The sequence below is a fragment of the Mesocricetus auratus genome, unplaced genomic scaffold (assembly GCF_017639785.1).
Source record: "Mesocricetus auratus isolate SY011 unplaced genomic scaffold, BCM_Maur_2.0 Super-Scaffold_15014, whole genome shotgun sequence".
Taxonomy (NCBI): Eukaryota; Metazoa; Chordata; class Mammalia; order Rodentia; family Cricetidae; genus Mesocricetus; species Mesocricetus auratus.
The window spans coordinates 61513382-61533001 of record NW_024429186.1 but is presented as its reverse complement, the minus strand read 5'-3'; the positions used below and the strand labels follow the sequence as shown (position 1 = coordinate 61533001).

The 19620-nt window shown below is 43.7% G+C and overlaps 1 long non-coding RNA gene across 1 annotated transcript; it reads right to left on the bottom strand.

Moving 5' to 3' along the window:
- Window positions 1-1198: 1198 nt before the first annotated feature.
- LOC121139491 lies at window positions 1199-19311 on the bottom strand. Its single transcript, XR_005876444.1, has 3 exons — window positions 19254-19311; window positions 8754-8937; window positions 1199-2044 (listed from the first exon to the last, which is right to left on the bottom strand). It is a non-coding gene; the product is annotated as an uncharacterized LOC121139491 (long non-coding RNA).
- Window positions 19312-19620: the final 309 nt, after the last annotated feature.

Below are 19620 nucleotides of genomic sequence, written 5' to 3'. Positions count from 1 at the left end.
GGGATACATGGAAGAGGGGGAGACTCTCTGAAGTCAGCCTGGGCAAGGTCAGAAACTGTTCCCACTGGAAACACGGCAGAGAAGAAAAGGCTCAGAAGGCAAGTGAGGAACTTGGGGCTTTTACACCAAACCATAAACCAAAGGAGTGAGTAAGGGAAACTCAAACCAGGAGAGAGACAAGAGAATCAAGAGATGAAGGCCTTGGTGTTCCAAAGACAGACATGAATGAGCAGGGGAGTTAGCAGTACACATAGTCTCTGAGTCGGGCTCACTGGTAGCCATGACATATATGTATGCAAATACAAAATGTTTACGTGTGTATACGTTAATTTTCGATTTTTCTCGTTTCCAATGTGAAGTACATACAGAGTGTACACTGGCTGGGTGTAGCAACGAGTAGCCTGCAATACACCACTAGACAAATTTACCTCCTGCTAGTGTTTCACTCCGTACTAGCTAATCTTACTAGCTTGACCAGATCTAAAAGTCACCAATCAGCAAGCCTCAGGGAGTGTCTGGGAGGGCTTTCCTAAATTAGGCTAATTTGGGCAAAAAGGCCCACCTTAAATGTAGCAGCATAACTCTGTATGCTGAGGTTCTAGGATGCCTAGAAAGCAAACAGCAAAAAGTGAGCACTTCTCTCTCTCTCTCTCTCTCTCTCTCTCTCTCTCTCTCTCTCTCTCTCTCTCTCTCTCTCTCTTTCTCTCTCTCTCTCTCTCTCTCTCTCTTCCTCTCTCTGTTTCCTGACTAGATACAATGTGACCAACTCCCTCACCGGCCCCCATCATGGACTATCCCTGCAACTGCAAGCCCTGACCAGCTGCCTCATCCCCCACCCCCACCCCCACCCCCACCCCCACCCCCCAGACAAACTGTCCCTGCAACCATGAGCTAAAACAATCATTCTTTCTTAAGTTGTTTGGTCAGGCATTTTGTCCCAACAAGTAGAAAATAACTAATGCACGCTCCATTGCCTTATTATTTATAATCCCCCATCTATGTGATAACCACCATCAATTTGGCTGAAAAATTAATGTTAATGCAGTTATTTTGCCTAATCTACTGCCCATGTTTCAGTTTTGTTACATGGTCTATTACAGAATTATGTTCTTCCACTAAACAATTCAGTTTAGGACCAGGTATTGCATTTAATTACTATGGCAAATTTTTGTTGTTTTTTTGTTTATTTGGTGCAGAATGACAAATGTTTTAAATTGGTAAAAAGAATTGTACACATTTATCTGCTAATCTTTAAATACATGGGCTCTTAAACATCAACAGAAAAACCTGCCAAAATCTTGCTACCCGCTCCAGCGGGATCTGCCTCAGCTAGACGCTTAGCAACTTAGAATCATGCACACACCCAGGAGATTCACTGGGTATTGGAGTCTGGGAGGCAACCACATCCCTCCTTAAGGAAAAAACGCCAGTTCAGGACTGGAGAGATGTCTCTGGGGTTAAGAGCACTGTCTGCTCTTCCAGAAGGCCCAGGTTCAATTCCCAGCACCCACGTGATGGTTCACAACTGCCTATAACTCCAGTCCTAGGGGATCTGACGCCCTCTTCTGACCTCTGTGGGCACTTGCACACACAGAGTGCACAGAAGAAATACATGCAGGCAAAACATCCACACACAAAAATAAATAATTTGAGGGGGGGGCACCAACCTGGGCCTGTCAGGTGACAGCTTAGGAAGAGCAGTTTCCAGTTTTGTCACCGTGACAGCTCTCCACAATGCAAAGTAGCATTCAGACCATCCTTATACATAACCTTGGTCTACACATGGTGGGTGAATCACAAGGAAAACATTCTTCCTCCCACGGACTAACCACAGAACAGGGGTGTGGAGCAGTTAGACACCTTGGCCACGGCTGCAGAGACCACACGTGGTAGCACCGAGTACTGAACCCAAGCTTCAGAGCAAGAACATTTCCATCAGGGTCTGAGAGACGTTTCTGTTACGGCAATTCTGTTTCTCTGCTCTAATTCTGAGCTGGTTGAGCTGCCTTCTGATGATTGATCAGACTTCCTTTGAATTCTGATTCTAAGATGAAAAATACCAAAAAGAAAGGAGAGATGGAAATTACAAAATTTTGTAATAAACTTATCTTCATTTATATTTTTAATTTTATTTTTTAGAATTATTTTCATCTGTATGTGAGCATGTGGGTGTGTACTCATGCACAATTGTACACATCACATGTGTGCAGATACCAACAGATGCCAGAAAAGTCCATCAGGTTCTCTGGAACTGGAGTTTCAGGTGGGTTGTGAGTCACCTAATATGGGTGCTAGAAATCGAACTCAGGTCCACTGAGAGAACAGAAATTGCTTTGAATTGCTAAGCCATCTTTCCAGACAATCCCCCCAGCAATCCTTGGCCCAGACTATTTTTTTCCTGAGGCGGTAAATGGAAAGGTTTTTCTAAAACTGTTATTTTCTTCAGCTGAGCTTCTGAATCATCAAAGCTCAGCGGCGTCTATAACCACGTGACTTTTATAGTGAGCCCTAATGCCAGAAGGGTTAGGAAGAGAGCACATGGGGGGTGGGGAGGGGCTAAACTCAAGGAGGACTAAAGGCTGGCCTTCCCAAGATGACTTACCAGCCATGTTACAACATCAAAAGATGTTGGGCCAGCAACATTACCCCAGATGGGGGTGTCTGCCCCGGAGAATAAGATATAGTAGGAGACGCTTCTGGACTGCACAGTCATTTTTTCAATTAGTCGTGCGGGCAGGCTAATTGGTCGCTCCCTGGAGTGCTGCAAGATTTGAAGGAGTTTAGACCAGTGGTGACACCCTGTCCTCAGGAAAGTAATCAACCAAAGCCAGGCCAGGCTTCACCAAGTTCTCCAGGATTCAGGATAGGTGAACAGCCCCTGACGGGCAATAAGGAGGCATTTTTTCCTTTCCTTTTTCTTTTTTTCTTTTTCACCCAGAAATATATCCCAGAATCAAGGGACATATATCTGAGAACCTGCTAGATCTGGTCTGGGGTCCCAGCATACCGACTCACTGCATGGTTCTGGGCAATTCCTTCAACTTCTCCAAGCTCCAAGAATAATAACACTGTCTCCCAAGGCTGTTGCCAAGATTAGGGGACAACTCATTTCTCTCCACATTTAACAATCAAAGCTTTGATTAAAAAAAAAAACGCCTTCAAGCCATTGACTGAAATTATATCATTCTGGCCAGCTTTCTCTCTCTCTCAATCCTTATTCCAGCCTACCTCTCTCCGAATATTAAAAAAGGAAAAAGAGTGAAATGTCTTGCGATTTATTCTGTGATGAAATGATGTCCCTAGAATATAAACAAAGAGAAAGGCCTGAGGAGGCTGTTAAATCAGCTGGTAGGCAAGGAAACTTAAACTTTGCCTCCAGCCCTTGAGCAATTGGGAACTGTGGATGATGTTAGGATTTCTTGCAGGAGGTTTCCCAAAGGGCTTTGCTACACTTTTGGAGGAGAGGAGAACTATGTACAGGGTTCCCAAGAGGGGCTCATTGGGACCCAATATTACTAGCTAATTATCTGCTACACTCAGGCAAATAGACAGGAAGGGCTAAATTCCACAGAAGTGTGTGTCTGCTCTCTGGTCCCCAAGGAGGGGGTGGCGGGTGGGGGATCCTCCGCCTCTCTTCTGCTGACACGGCTTGCTTCTCAGCCTCAGGTAACCTTAAGGGATGAACTGTTTTCCTGCTCAGGAGATGTCTTCTTGCTGAAGAGAGGAAACTTCAGCCGCTGGCCAGTGTCACCCAGAGCCTCCCAAACCATCAGGAAATCTGAGGCTATGGGAAGTCAATCTCTTTGAAACGTTATTCCTCTGAACTTTGGACTCTAATGTAAAAAAAAAAAAAAAAAAAGCCAGGCACCCTTCTGTGTGCTGCTTCCTGGGGCTGTGATTTGTAACCCTGGGTAAAGTTAGTCCTCTTCCTGACAGGGCCCTTTGTCCTCTCAACTGTCGAATGGTCTATGAGGGCAGGAAACCCAAAATCAGCTTCCACTTGGAGCAAGCCTAAGAACTGACGCATTCAGCCAAGAGGCCAAAGCTTATATTTCATTTACTCTTGACCTGTTCTTCCTCTATTCCCACGATTTTCTTAATTTTCTTTCACCTCTACAATTCCAGAGGCAGAGCGCAAGGTTCCAGTAGCATTAAAAAAAAAAAAAAAAGCAGCACCAAGTCAGATGACTTGAGGTAGTCACCACCAGCATCAGGGTATGAGGGTTACTTTGCAAAATACCAGTCTGTCAACAGCACAGGTGGACTGCCGATTAAGCAGCAAAGGGAGGCTTTGCAGAGACTGTTAATGAGAAATGTCTACGTTCTGAAAGCAAATCCTTATGCGTGCAAGGCAGGGATCTTCAAAAATTAAATCAATTCTAAAAAAATAGTCTGGCAGTATCTACCAGCAATAATACTATCATCGGGTTTATAGACTGAAAGTTTAACAACAACAACAATGCATTGCGTGCCTTCCGGGTGCAGACTATGGGAAGTAGTGCTGATCCTCATCCTCTCCACTGCAGCCTCCACACCTGGGCTTCTACAGCTCAGGCGAGGAAGCAGAGTAACGGAGCTAATGGATACGTGTACTAAATGCGGCTGTTGGTCTTAGCATTTCAGAGCTTATAGAAAACTTCGCAAAAGGCCAAACTGAAGAAAGGACAGGTTCAAGGTCAGCCTCAAGCTCCAAGGCCAGAACCGGAGCACCGGTCTCACAAGAGCCAATGTAGGACATCATGTCCTTAGTTTAGCAGAGTCACACTGCAGAGTCCCAAGTAGTAAGACAGACATTGTAGTAGCAGGGACAGGTGGTACAGATGTCACTAAGAATATCAAAACTCAGGCTTCCTCAGAAAGCTGCCTTGAAGCTACAGTTGAAGCCAACTGGAAAGAAACCAAAACCAGACTCTAAGAAAAAACAAAAAAAAAAACGAAGACAAAAGAACCATTCACCCTTCCAACTAGTCTCCCCCAAAACCATCTGCTCAGTCACCCACTCCCCAGTGTGATGATGTCTTGGGCCAGACAAGGGCAATGTAAATATAGTCAGGAGACTCGCCGATCGTCAGGCTGGTGGATGTCCCAAAGGTCACTAGGAAAACATGCCATGAGGGGAAAAAAAAAGCTAATCGAGCATATCCAAAAGGTTGGTATAAGGTAAATGCTGGCAAACTGTGAGCTTTATGTAAGCCAATGACCAAGCACATCAGACATCAAGGACAAGGAGGGGAAATAGAAACAGTTCAAAGCCAAGCTTAATGAAAGCCCAAGGGTGTTCATTATGCACATCACCCCAGCAATAAATACTCCAGAAGTAAATCAAGTGGAGGACGCTGCAGAGGAATGAAGAAACACAGAGTAATCAAGGGGAAAAGAGAGTCCTATGCGTTGCTTGGTGCAAAGCCGTCTGGAACACACCAGGGGAGGGTGAATCGGCATGTGGTAAACAGAATGCACAAGTCTGGGGATAGCCAACCCAAGTTGTTCAGGGGAATAACAAGCAAAGCCGAGCTAGACAGTGGGAAATAAATCAGACACACATGGAAAGAGAAGCCAGGGCAGGGAACAAGGGCCTTTGTGAGTGACAGCCGCGGCCAGCCTGAGCCGATGGAGTTTTTAATCACACAATAATCAGGGTTATCTGCTAAGTGTTAGAGGAGTTCAGCTGGTTCAGCCAGTTGCAAGATCTTAGGGGCAGCCCTCCAGATCTCTCAGAGGGCCCCCAGGATTCCAAAGGTCACAGTCTTCTTCAAGGAACTTGAAGGTTGAGGAGCAAGAGTCAAAAGAGACACACTTCATCTATGAGGACACAAGGACAGAAGCAAAACCTGGCTGAGGATGGGGATCTGTGGTGATATCTTGCTTGTACAAATAAAGCCTGTCTGAAGGTCAGAAAATGGAGCTTGCCACTAGCTAACCATAGAGGTCTGGAGGTCTGTACAGACAGACAGGAAGTGAGATAGCTGGGTGGAAACAGGATATAAGCAGGGAGAAACAGGAACTCACTCTCTTGTCTGCTGAGACTCTAAGGAGGTAAGGTGTGGCTATTGCTTGCTCCTTCTCTCTGATCTCTCGGCATTTTCCTCTATATCTGACTCCAGATTTTTATTATTTAGACCAATTAAGAGCTCCATTTACAGGGAATCTAATGACCTCGGGGTGGTGAAGGTCACTGGTGAGCAGAAGCATTGACATTTCTGGTGTCAGGTCGCACACCTCTTCATGTGGGTCTGCACGGTCCCAAACATTATGAGGTGAATCACATGGCAGTTTCTAACCACATGTTAAAGTAAAATACCCATCACAGGACTTCTAACTGGGCCAGAAGTTTTAGATGCAGCAACTCCAACCCCATAACACACGTGACATTGTTACTACCGTGAGTTGTTATGAAGAACTAGTGATAATAATAGTAACAGTGATAATAGGAATACTGTGTCAACTGGGCACCACTCCATATGCTTCAGTGGATATTAATTCATTTCATTCTCATATAACTCTGTGAAACTGGAGCTGTTACTAACCTAGTTTGGGGCGCTGAGAAAGTGATGGGTCTGGGACTATGCCCTCACCTTAAACGACCTGATGTTTTGTCCTTAAGGCTGAACACCCTGGGAGATGCCCATACCTGAATAACTATGAAACCTATATACTTTTCTTTGAACCCCACACCACCCCAACCTTTGAGTAGGTTTTCAGTATTTGGATATACAAATTTAAGTCTCCCTTACAGGAAAAATTCTATAAAAATTCTATAAAACCACTCTAACAGCCCCCTTGACATTGACGTTAGCTGCATAGATTATGGTACAGGTAAATTAAAAAAAAAAGAAAAAGAAAAGCCTGTTACCCAGTTGGCCAACACACAGCTGTTCAATGAAGAGTTCAATGTCCATAAACTATCACCAACTCCCATTGTTTGCTCCTTGGTATCTTATCTTCTTCATGTTTTGGAGTGTTTGACCTTTGCCTCACATTTGGAGAGCACAGCTGCAGAAGGTCTGGCCTTGAGTAGGAAAAATAAAAACCTACATCCTTCAAGATTAGAAAGACGGGATATATATTATATATAATTGTAGAACAAGAAAGCGCAGCTGTGGGGAAAGGAGCCAGGTTATACACGGAAGCACAAAAGGTCAGTTGCCGGAGAGAACAGAGAGACTAAAGCTACAGCTACAACCTCACCCATGCAGCTGTCAGTCAAGAGGAAGCAGGCAGGGCCGGGAGGTGAAAGGGTGTGAGCCGTGCTCTTCTGCAACTTCTTACCTCTCGATGGGCAGAAGCGTGCAGACACGAGTCACTTCTATTTCTTATCATAAATTTCTTTTAAGTGAATTTTCAGGCAACAGGGGCCACACAGCACTGGGTCGTCCCTGATGTTTTTTTCACAACATAGATGACCCTGCTGCTCAGATACTGGAAACAGACAACTGACGTGTATAGAAATGGCAAAGCGTGAAGGTCCTGTGTCTTCTGTAACCTTCTATGTTACAGAGCCCAACACCAGCAGCCAGGCCCAAGACATGGGCTAGTTTCTCCACTGAGACTCTGAAACCCCCATTACTAGGCTCCCACAGACTAGGGAGAGCATTCCCATGCTATTCATTCTTACTGTCAACCGAGGAGTGTGCTTTCAATACACACAACCCAGAAGGCTCGGCATGAAAACAGTTTCGGTATTCTCCAAATACTGTTGTAGAGTGAGAACAAGTTTTTGTAGAATCTGTACAGACAGGAGAATCTCTGAGAATCAAAACCGGAAACAACAAGAAACTGGGCAGTCATCACAACTAACTCCTGGCTTTTGGTTACCTTTGGGGCACATGGAACGAACTGACTCCTGTGCCCATGTCCATATGCTATACTGTCTATCTATTCACGTCAGCCTCCTCTCCCAGCTGTGGCATCTAAGCACCTATGCTTAGGGATGGCAGGGCTCTAAGTTGCCTCCAAGTGAGCACTTCAGCAGAAGCCTTTCCCCCTGCAAATGGTGCCAAAAGAGTTGGCTCCCAAGCTCCTATGGCAGACGTTATGATGCCCAGGGTGCTTAGTATTCAGGTGAGTCTGTCCCTGAAGCACACCAAACTACCTTCAAACTTGTTGGTTAAAGACAACAAGCAAGTATCATGTCTAAAAGAGTGGAGAGGTGGAATTCTGGGAACACCTCACAGCTTCTGGGTCAGGGACTCCAGTAGGCTGCAATCATCTGGAAGCTGTAAGGGGGGAGGGAGCCCCAGGTCTTCACTTCCTGTCCCAGAATTGCCATCTTCCTGGGAGTGATTAACACAGTCTGTAGCCTCCTTTTGAGGAAATTCTTATACTCACCCACAAGCCAAAAACCAAAATTATCGAAAAAAGAAACATCATTATCAGAAAATAATCAATCAGTGTATGGCTGCTTTTCTCCTCATGTGGCCAAATACCCAAAAAAAAGCAACTGAAGTTTTAGATGACTGTCTGTCATGACAGAGGAGGCTTAGTGACAGCAGCTGGCTTCATGGCATCAAGGAGCATGAAGCTACTTAACTCACATCTTGTCATTAACAGAAGAGGACAAAACATAACAGAGGAAGAAGGCAAAAAGCAGAGATGTCTATAACCCTCAAGTCCCACCTCCAGAAACCTACTTCCTTCCTCCAGATAGGTCCCACCTACAGAAGAATCCACAACCCCTCTGAACAGCACCACCAGCTGGGGACCGAAAGTCTTCAAGCACACGAGTCTGTGAGGGACAGTCCACATTCACTTACCCATCAAGGACACAGGTTTGTTCAGCCTGGCTGCACCCTAAGCAGAACACCAACAGGGTGAGCAATACTAGCTCCATCGAGTCAAGCGCGAGTCATCTTCAAAGAGTCTTCGCAAATGTGGACCGCCGTTTAAAGGCCACGCAAGAAGCAGCAGAAGTGGAGGGCAGGGTCAGCCAACCTGTCTCTGTGTGAAGGCCACGGAGTAAATATCTTAGGTATCACGGACTAGGAAGTCTCTGTAACCAGCCCATGTTCTGGCAAGGGATGATACCAAATACACAAGCATGGCTGCGCTCCAAAACCATGGTTCACAAAACCAGCGTTGTACCAGACTTGCCACACAGACCAGCATCTGCCATACTATACGAGGCACAGAGCTGCTCAAATCGACACTGACAGGCCTTCTCATGAAGAAATATCTAGAAAACTTTACTTTGCTAAACATAGGCATACAGTTTATATTAATAACATTTAAACATCTAGTTTTGGGGAAATCTTGAGACTATTTTTTTCTCCCCCAGATAATGACTGGGTGTTCAAGCTCTCGGGCTAAGTTCGGTCTTTGACTTCTTAGAAGGCAGATAGTAGCTTTAAGCATCGGTTTTTCCAGTCTCTGAGTGCGAGGGGAAAGGACTGGGCGGGGGGCAGGTATAGATTTTCAGTTCCTGTCAGATCCATACTCCTTCTACCTCTCAGCCTCAGACAGCATGGAGCACCCTGCAAGGTCAGACAGTGTCCTCACCAACATAGATTCCTCTGGGGCAGCCACCGAGAATGTTGTGAGGAAGTTGCCCCACTTAGAATCCACCCCCTTCCCCTTCACACACCACAAACACGTCTTTTATTGGAGATTTGATCTCCAAACCAAACAGAGTCCTGATTTGGGTTTTGCTTTCAGTCATTTTGTTGAGTCAGTCTGAACGCTCTGCCTCGGAGCCACACCCTCAGCACCCAGACAGGTTTCTAAAAGACGTGTTATATTGCATGCATTAACTTGAGCGGTGCAGCTGCTCCCCTGTCTACCTCCCTGGAGAAGACAGTAACTCAGCCTCTGCCAACAACGCCGTGCCGGCAGGAGCACTAAGCCCAGCAAATCTTAATCTCCTCTAAAATAGTGCCCATTGATTGTCCACAGTAAACACTCCGTGTCCTGATCCACTCTCGAGTGTACTGATTGAAATTTATTTACTGTCGCTCATCATCATCAAGGATGTTCTGCTCAGAAAGTCACCAAGCAAAGCAGCCTCTGCAAGCTTGTAGCTCGAAAGCGGCAAGGTGCCTTGCCTTCCCAGTAAGGGCTAAGATTTCTCTTAAGCACCCCAAAACATAGAGATAAGATACCAACCAACAGGTGATATAGGAGCTCGCTGTGGCTAAACACTGAGAAAATGGGAACACTTGTCATGTTTCTACTTTGATCACTGAAGGATGTAAAAAGAAGAAACATTGTATCTAACAGCTGCTTCAGATTGTTGTAAGAATAGGGTTAATCACAACTTTCCACCTCAACCCACGTACATACAGCCTCTGAAATATGCTGTGACTGCCACTGTGAACCACAAGGTGTGCCAAGCATCCACAAGTGACGTGAATCTAGAACCCTGATTTCAATCAATTGGCGTAGACTCTTCCCCATCTCTCTTAACCCCAGCCTTTCTCTTATATGACTATTTTTTTTTCAACTACATCTCTATTTCTGGCACTCAGAATACCGTCTTCACTATCCTTGGTGCAGGGAGGGTCAGAAGTTGAACAATGACTCCTTACACGCTGCATCCTTCTATTTCATGCTCCCAAAGAGACAGGGATGGTGAGGGGCCATCTATACATCATGTCTTCTCAAGGCAGAAGCTCGTCTTCCTGCCCCTCTTCTTGACCCTTGAGCCTGTCGTATTCCCTCCGAGCCTGACCCTATGGCATGGCACTCAGATTTCAATACATATCAAAATCATCTGGAGGGCATGTGGAAACTGACCACTGGGTCTGACTCAAAGTTTCCGGCTCAGCTGGCCTCAAGTAGGTTCTGAACATTTACATTTTTAACTACCTCCAAGATGGCGTGACCATAGACCGGGGGGGGGGGGGGGGGTAGCATACTGACAGGTGTTGCCTGGGTATTCCGGGCATTGGGCATTGGGCAAACTGATAGGCTCACAGGAGCTTCACAGTAGTAAATGGCCTTGTGAACTGAGCATATCAGTTCCACCTCAGGCAGAAGCACAATTTACCTGCTACTGGATCCAGGGCCGGGAACTGAGGAGAAGTTCGGTCTGTAGATGATTGGACAAGACTATGTAGGAAGCAATGAGACTAGCAGCCCCAGCTCAGAGCTAGGGGCCTGTGCTTCACTCCGACTCCTCCTGTGTGTGACCATAGACAAATAGTTTCTTCCCCTTTGTAAAACAGTGCCGGAAGCCACAGCTACAGCCCTGGGAAGCCACTGTAAGACTTGGATGAGGTCATCTATACACATCATGTAAAGTGCAGTCTTTGGAGGGTTTTAAATAGGTTGATTGTCAATGCTCAGACATTTAGAACGGACTATCAAGGATAGGCCTAGATACAAAGATTGGCCTAGACCGAATAAGCAGTCTATGTAGAGAAGCGAAGGTAAGAAACAACTCACTGGACAGAGGTGAAAGGTTTGTAGCTTGGGTTTTCTGCTCCATGTAGAATCAAGCATCTGAAATGTAGTGGCCACTGACTCACTGAGGTGACATCAGGCAGCCAGAATTCAGGTAAGGCACTCAGGTGCTGGGGTCTGAGGACAAGGAGCCAGACTGCTGCTAACATCAGAAAGACCAAACTACAGTGGTGCCACTTAGGGAGCTGACGGTGTAGAATGGGCCCAGATTCTGGAGCAGGACTAAGCATACAGCTAAACTGAAAAAGGCCGAATGAGGAGGCACCTGATTGTAACCCCAGAAACTCAGGAGGCTGAGGCAGAAGGATTGTGAAGTCAGGCCAGCCTGAACTATATAACGAAGCACTTTTTTTAATGCAATAAAAAAGAAATTAAACAGAGAGTGAAGAAGCCAGTATGTGTGTGGCCTCTATCCACTTTGGACTATGAGCAATGCCTAGGCCTACAGGCAATGCACAACAGGCCACACAGCCCAAAGCTCCTCCCCCTACATGAGAACTAGGGTCTGTGTTCTGGTGGCCCTTCTATCAGTCCATTTTCTGTTACTATAACAAAATACCCCAAGCTAAGTAAGTGCAAAGAAAAGAGGTTCACTTAGTTGACAGTCCTGGAGACTCAGAGTAGGAACATCACAGCACCAACTCTGGCGAGTTGCGTCACACCACAGCCGATGGTATCACACGCAAGAGGTAGACATCACATAGCGAGACAGGAAACCAGAAAACAATCTAAGAGCTAACTGGGTCCCCTGAGGACTTCTGCTTCAGGAGGCATGCCTCCAAAGGCCTAAAGACACCCACTTAGCCTCTCGTCCCAACACCTCTTAACCTTGCCACACTGTCAACCAGACTCCCAGTGTGTGACCCCTGGAGAGCCTCAACCCGCATCCAAACCTGTCTCCCTGACCTCTGCTGGGCTTTTGCCTTCCACGGCCCAGATCTCTAGGGTTCGTCTTTGCTGTTTGCCAGGCAGTTTTCCTCACTAGCCCCTAATCTGTTCTTTCTCAGCTGGCATCAGTCTCTTGTCTCCCGGCCTGGCCTGTTTCTTTCTGTCCGTGATGAGATCAAATGACGCCGAAGCGTGTGCTCAATAAGGTGTATGTCCAGAACGCCTTTATTGCGACAGGCAGCCAGTGATAATTAATCCAACTTCGCAAACCCTTTTCGAATAAGCAACGCTATAATGACTCTCATAAAAGTGATTTTCTTACTCTCACAGTTTTCAGATTGCCCAAATATGGGTAACTTAGCTTGGTTTGCAAATTCCAATTGCTTAGCAATGGCTGCCTGGGGTGTTATGCATAGCTTTAATTACTAAATTTTCTTTTTATTGTTTTTTATTATTTTTTAATCTGATAGACATGCATTTTAAAGTTAATAGTCAAATAACTCTATGAAGTTTATTACAAAAAGATGGTGGTTCTTATCTCCCTCAGCCTCTGCCACTTCCTGAGGTAATTACTTTCTGCCTCTTCACTAATATTGACACTTTCTTACTCTACCACGTGGCTGCCTTCTTTAAAATTTTTTTTTAATTTTTTTGGTCTTCTAGTTTCAGCCAACATTTAATAACTTCCTATAAAATTTAATATTTTCATTTTATATACAACACTGCACCTATGTACACCTTAATTATAATTTTAAATTGACCAATATTTGAACCTTAGAACATTATTTCTATTTAATGCTGGTCAACAGAGGAGCCAGGTAATAACCATAAACATCTGTGTTTCCCACTACAATTTTTAAATTCTTTCTAAAATCAATTTTGGCGTTGCTTTCACTTAAAATTTTCTATGTGCTTATCATTAATGAAAGGTCTAACTCTGGACGGTTCTGTAAATGTCCCAGGGTGTTTGCTACATGGGGACACTCCCTCAATTTCGTCTTTATGTGTTGGGGGAGCATCCTGTGACCTTCACTGTCTAGACATCCTCCTTGGTGTCTCCTTCACCTGTTCTTCTAAAGACTCCTTTTGCTTCCAGGTTTCTGTGTCGTAACGCGCTCTCCTTCTTGGATTACACCCTTCTAGACATGGAACACAATACCAGCTCTTCCCTAAGAACTTTCTGGAAAGGAAGTGCTTTTTAGCAATTGGATCTGATGATGTCTTTTCTTTTTCCTCCTGTCCATTTGGTGTCTTGAATGGCTGTCAAAGCGAGGGCTGACAACCATGTCTCCCTGGAATTTGAAAGCATATGGCTCTGTTATTTCTAGGTATTAGCTTTGTTTGTGGAACACCAAAGACGTTCTAACCGTATTGTTTTTTGTGGTCTCCCCACTCCACTTTCTAGAATAGGATTTTTCTTCTCCATATCCAAAAATCTCATAGTGAGGTACCCTTTTTGTGGGTCTCTTCCCAAACAGGCAGATAAAACTCGGTGAACTCTTCCAAAATGGAAATGTATGTCCTTCCTACAGAATTTTCTTAACTCGTTTGGTTGATAACTTTTTCTTGTTTTCCTTTATCCTTTCTTTAACAGCTTTTATTATTCAGATTTAGACTTCTTGAACTAGTCCTTACATTTTGTATTAGGATCTCACCCCCTACTTTGTCTCGCTTTTTATCTTTGCTGTATTTCAGAGAGATTTGCTCACTCTTATATTTAGTATTTCTTTTTGAGCTTCGTTCTTCTCATTATATTTTTAATTTCTAAGAATCTAGTTTTTGGCAGAACCACCGGAGACCTGAGGACTACACACATTACTAAAACTCAAATCACATATAAAGCCCCACACACTTATAGTGGGAGACTTCAAACCCCACTCTCACCACTAGACAGGACTACCAGACAGAAACTTAACAAAGAAGCAAAGGAACTAATAGAAGTCATGACCCAATTGGGATTAACAGATATCTATAGAACATTCCATCCAAATAAAAAATAATATACCTTCTTCTCAGTGCCACACTGAACTTTCTCAAAAATTGACCACATACTTGGCAACATATCAAACCTCAACAGGTACAAAAGTATTGGAATAACTCCATGCACCTTATCAGACCACCAGACGTTAAAATTAGAATTCAACAACAACACAAATTGAAGAAACCCTACAAACTCATGGAAATTGAATAATGCCCAATTGCACCATTCCTGAGTCAAAGAAGAAATTAAAAAAAGAAATTAAAGACTTCCTCGAATTCAATGAGAATGAAGACACAACATACCCAAACCTATGGGACACTTTGAAAGCAGTGCTACGGGAGAAGTTCATAGCACTAAGTGCTCACATGAAGAAACAGGAAAACAGTTATACCAGAGAATTAACATCACAGCTGAAAGCTCTAGAACACAAAGAAGCAAACTCACCCAGGAGGAATAGACACCAGGAAATAATCAAATTGAGGGCTAAAATCAATAAAGTAGAAACTAGGAAAAACAATACAAAGAATCAATGTAGTGAAGAGTTGGTTTTTTGAGAAAATCAACAAGATAGACAAACCTTTGTCCAAAGTTACAAAACAGCAGAGTGTGAACATGCAAATTAACAAAATTAGAACCGAAAAGGGGACATAATGATGGACCCTGAGGAAATTCAGAGAATCATCAGGTCATACTTTGAAAACATGTACTCCACAAAGTTTGAAACTCTAAAGAAAATAGACAATTTTCTGGATAGATATCACTTGCCAAAATTAAATCAAGAACAGATAAGCAATTTAAATAGACCTATAACCCCTAAGGAAATAGAAGCAGTCATCAAAAGTCTCCCAACCAAAGAAAGCCCGGGGCCAGATGGCCTTAGTGCAGAATTCTACCAGAAATTCAAAGAACAGCTTATATCAATTCTTCTCAAAGTATTCCACGCAATAGAAGCAGAAGAGTCTTTGCCAAAATCTTTCTATGAGCCTTCAATAGCCTTGATACTCAAACCACACAAAGACAAAACTAAGAAAGAGAACTTCAGACCACTATCCTTCATGAACATTGATGCAAAAATACCCAATAAAATACTGGCAAATCGGATCCAAGAATACATCAGAGAACTCATCCACCAAGATCAAGTAGGCTTCATTCCAGGGATGCAGGAATGGTTCAACATATGAAAATCCATCAATGTAATCCACCGTATAAACAAGCTGAGAAACAAAAAACACATGATCATCTCACTGGATGCTGAAAAAGTCTTTGACAAAATCCAACACCCATTCATAATAAAAGTCTTGAAAAGATCCGTGATAACAGGAACTTACCCTAACATAATAAAAGCTATAGACAGCAAACCAACAGCCAACATCAAACTAAATGACCAGAAACTCAATGTGATTCTCTAAAATCAGGAACAAGACAAGGCAGCTGCCCACTCTCTCCAAACCTTTTCAGTATTGGCCTTGAAGTTCTAGCTAGAGCAATAAGACAACAAAATGAGATCAAGGGGTTACAAATTGGAAAGGAAGAGGTCAAACTTTCACTATTTGCATATGATATGATAGTTTACAAAAGTGACCCAAAAAACTCTACCAGGCAACTCCTACAGCTGATAAATACCTTCAGCAATGTGGCAGGATACAAGATGAACTCAAAAAAATCAGTAGCTTTACTATATACAGCCGATAAAAGGGCTGAAAAAAAATCAGAGAAACATTGCCCTTTACAATAGCCACAAACAACATAAAATACCTTGGGGAAATGCTAACCAAACAAGTGAAAGACCTGTATCTCAAGAACTTTGAGTCTTTAAAGAAAGAAATTAAAGAAGACACAAGAAAATGGAAAGCTCTCCCATGCTCTTGGATAGTTAGGATCAACATAGTAAAAATGGCAATCTTACCGAAAGCAATATACAGATTTAACACAATTCCCATTAAAATCCCAGCACAATTCTTCACAGACCTTGAAAGAACAATTCTCAACTTTATATGGAAAAACAAGAGACCCACAATATCCAAAACAACGCTGTTCAACAAGGTAACATCCAGAGGCATCACCATCCCTGACTTCAAGCTGTATCACAGAGCTATAGTCCTGAAAACAGCTTGGTATTGGCACAAAAATAGACAGATAGACCAATGGAATCAAATTGAACACCCGACATTAACCCATACACTTATGAACACCTGATCTTTGAAAAAGAAGCTAAAATTATACAATGAAAAAAAGAAAGCATCTTCAACAAATGGTGCTGGAGGCTGACATGTAGAAGACTGCAGATAGATCCATGTCTAGCACCATGCACAAAACTTAAATCCAAATGGATCAAAGACCTCAATATAAATCCAGCCACACTGAACCTGTTAGAAGAGAAAGTGGGAGGTACCTTGAACGAATTGGTATAGGAGACTGTTTCCTGAACATAAGTCCAGTAGCACAGACACTAAGGTCAACAATTAATAAATGGGTCCTCCTGAAACTAAGAAGCTTCTGTAAGGCAAAGGGCACAGTCAACAAGACAAAAAGGCACCCCACAGATTGGGGAAAGATATTCACTAACCCCACATCTGACAGAGGACTGGTCTCCAAAATCTACAAAGAACTCAAGAAGCAAGTCTCCAAAACACCAAAGGATCCAATTAAAAAGTGGGGTACAGAACTAAATAAAGAAGTCTCAGTAGAGGAGTCTAAAATGGCTGAGAGACACTTGAGAAAGTGTTCAACATCCTTAGCCATCAGGGAAATGCAAATCAAAACAACTCTGAGATACCATCTCACTCCTCTCAGAATGGCTAAAATCAAAAACTCCAATAACAGTTTATGCTGGAAGGGATATGGAGAAAGGGAAACACTCTTTCACTATTGATGGGAGTGCTGACTCATACAGCCACCTTGGAAATCAGTATGGAGTTTCCTCAGGAAAATGGGAATCAGTCTACCACAAGACCCAGCAATTCCACTCTTAGGCATATACCCAAAAGATGCACATTCATACAACAAGGACATCTGTTCCACTATGCTCATAGCAGCATTATTTGCAATAGCCAGAACCTAGAGGCAACCTAGATGCCCTTCAACTGAAGAGTGAAAAGAGAAAATATGGTACATTTACACAACAGAGTACTATTCAGCGGAAAAAAACAATTGAGTCTTGAAATTTGCAGGCAAGTGGATGGCACTAGAAGAAACCATCCTGAGTGAGGTAACCCAGTCACAAAAAGAGAAACATGGTACGTAATCACTCATATATAGATTTTAGACATGAATCAGGGGAGTGCCAGCCTACAAACCCACTGCCAGAGAGGCTGGGAAACAGAGCCTTTATCCAGTAACTAATGGAAACAGAGGCAGATACCCATAGCTAAACACTGAACTAAACTCCCAGAATCCAGTGACAGAAAGGGAGAACAGATGAGCAAAGGATTTAAGACTGGGCTGGTTTAACCCACAGAAACAATTGACCTGAACAAGAGGGAGCTCTTGGACCCCAGATTGATGACTGTGTGGAAAGCATGGGACTGATCCAGACCCCCTGAATGTGGGTGTCATTGAGGAAGCCTAGGTAATCTATGGGGCCTTGGGTAGTATTTATCCCTGGTGTACAAATAGACTGAGTGCCCATCCCAAAATGAGGGATGCTCTCTCAGCCTGGCTCTTGTGGGAGAGCCTAGGCCCTGCCCTGGATGACCTGACAGACTCTGGAGATCCACCATGGATGGCCTCACCCTCCCTAGGGATCAGAGTGGAGATTGGGTGGGAGCCTGGGAGCCCTGGGTGGGGGAAGAGAGAAGGGAAAGGGAGCTGGGATTGACTTGTGAAACAAGCCTGTTTCTAACTCAAATTTTAAAAAAGGCAAAAAAAATCTAGTTTTTGTCTACTGACTCTTCCTTTTTAAACAGCATTCATTCTTACTTCATGGTAGCAATGTTTTCTCTTGTTTCTTGGAAGATACTAACAGTAGGCCTTAATTATTATCCCCTGTCCTGGGGATTGAATCCTGGGCCTCACACCTGCTTGGTAAATACCACTGAACTGAACTCTAAGATTCTATGTGTTTAGATTTTTTTTAAATGTTCATCCCCTGACCTAGAATTTCCAAATTGCTTTGTGTCTTAGTCTCCTCCTCTTCCTCTACATCTCCTGGGCCTCAGGTGTCTTATAGCATTTGATTAACTGCTTTTATTCGGGTTGGAACTGAAAAGCTGATTTAGATTCGGTTTGCTCTCAAATATGATAAAAATCATCATCCTAAGAAGTTATCCCTGTATCCCAATAATTGTCTTTCAATCATAGCTGTCAAGAGGAGTCAGTGACAGAAATTTCACTGAACAATGGATGAATCACCACCATGGATGAAAAACAGGAAGGAATTCAATAGACAAAGCCCCAAACAGGCCAGATATAGACAAACCCATCCCTAGATTCCCTGTGGGCTGACCTTGAGCATCTACCTGTGAGCACACACCTGTCTGGAGGCTCTTATTCTTGCCAGACTAGTCAGCTCTCTTCTCCTGCCTACTTAGAGCGTATCAGCAACTCCCGGTGGCCTGTGGTATTCTACAGTTCTCTCTTGGTTTCCTTACACCATACCCTCTTCACAAGCATCTCTGTCGCCAGCATTTCCTCTGATACTATATTTGAGTTGTGTTTTCTTTTTCCTGCTGGAGTCTAACTATTACATATAGTGAACACAACAGGGCTCGTTTGATGACAGTTACCAAAGTCTAGCCCTCATAGTAGCTCAAATATGAAGGACCTCCTGTCCATGTTTGGAAGGGAAGCTTGTTAAGAGAAGCTTTTTCTTTGCTAGCCGCTTTGGTTTATCCCCTGCCAGCTGCCTGGGCTCTGCCGCATTGTAGTCCCCAAATAAACACACAAGACGCTGTATTAATTATGAAGCTGTTGGCCTTGCTTGCTTCTTACTGGCTAGCTCTGACTTAAGTAATTACCCCATAATTGTTAATCTAAGTATGTCTCTTACTGGAGAATAGTTCCGGGCTCCTACCCCATGGCGTTACATCTCGAACTCTCCTGTGTTTCTCCTTCCCAGAATCCTCCTGGATTCCTAGCCCCACCTATCTAGATTCCTATTGGCCAGACAGTGCTTTATTGACAAATACACAGGACTTCCCCAACAGAAGCTACTTTCTCCTAGATGCTGGAGGACTTCTTTCTACCCCATCTATTAAATCAAGAGTCAGAGAGAACAGAATAGTGCTTTAAACTTGGAGCCGTCAGAACTTCATCTCAAGTAGAGCATTTGGCAGGCATGGATGAGGTCATGAGTTTGACTCCTAGCACTACAAAAAGAAAGTTGAAAAAGTTTCAATTTTCTTTACAGTTAAGTC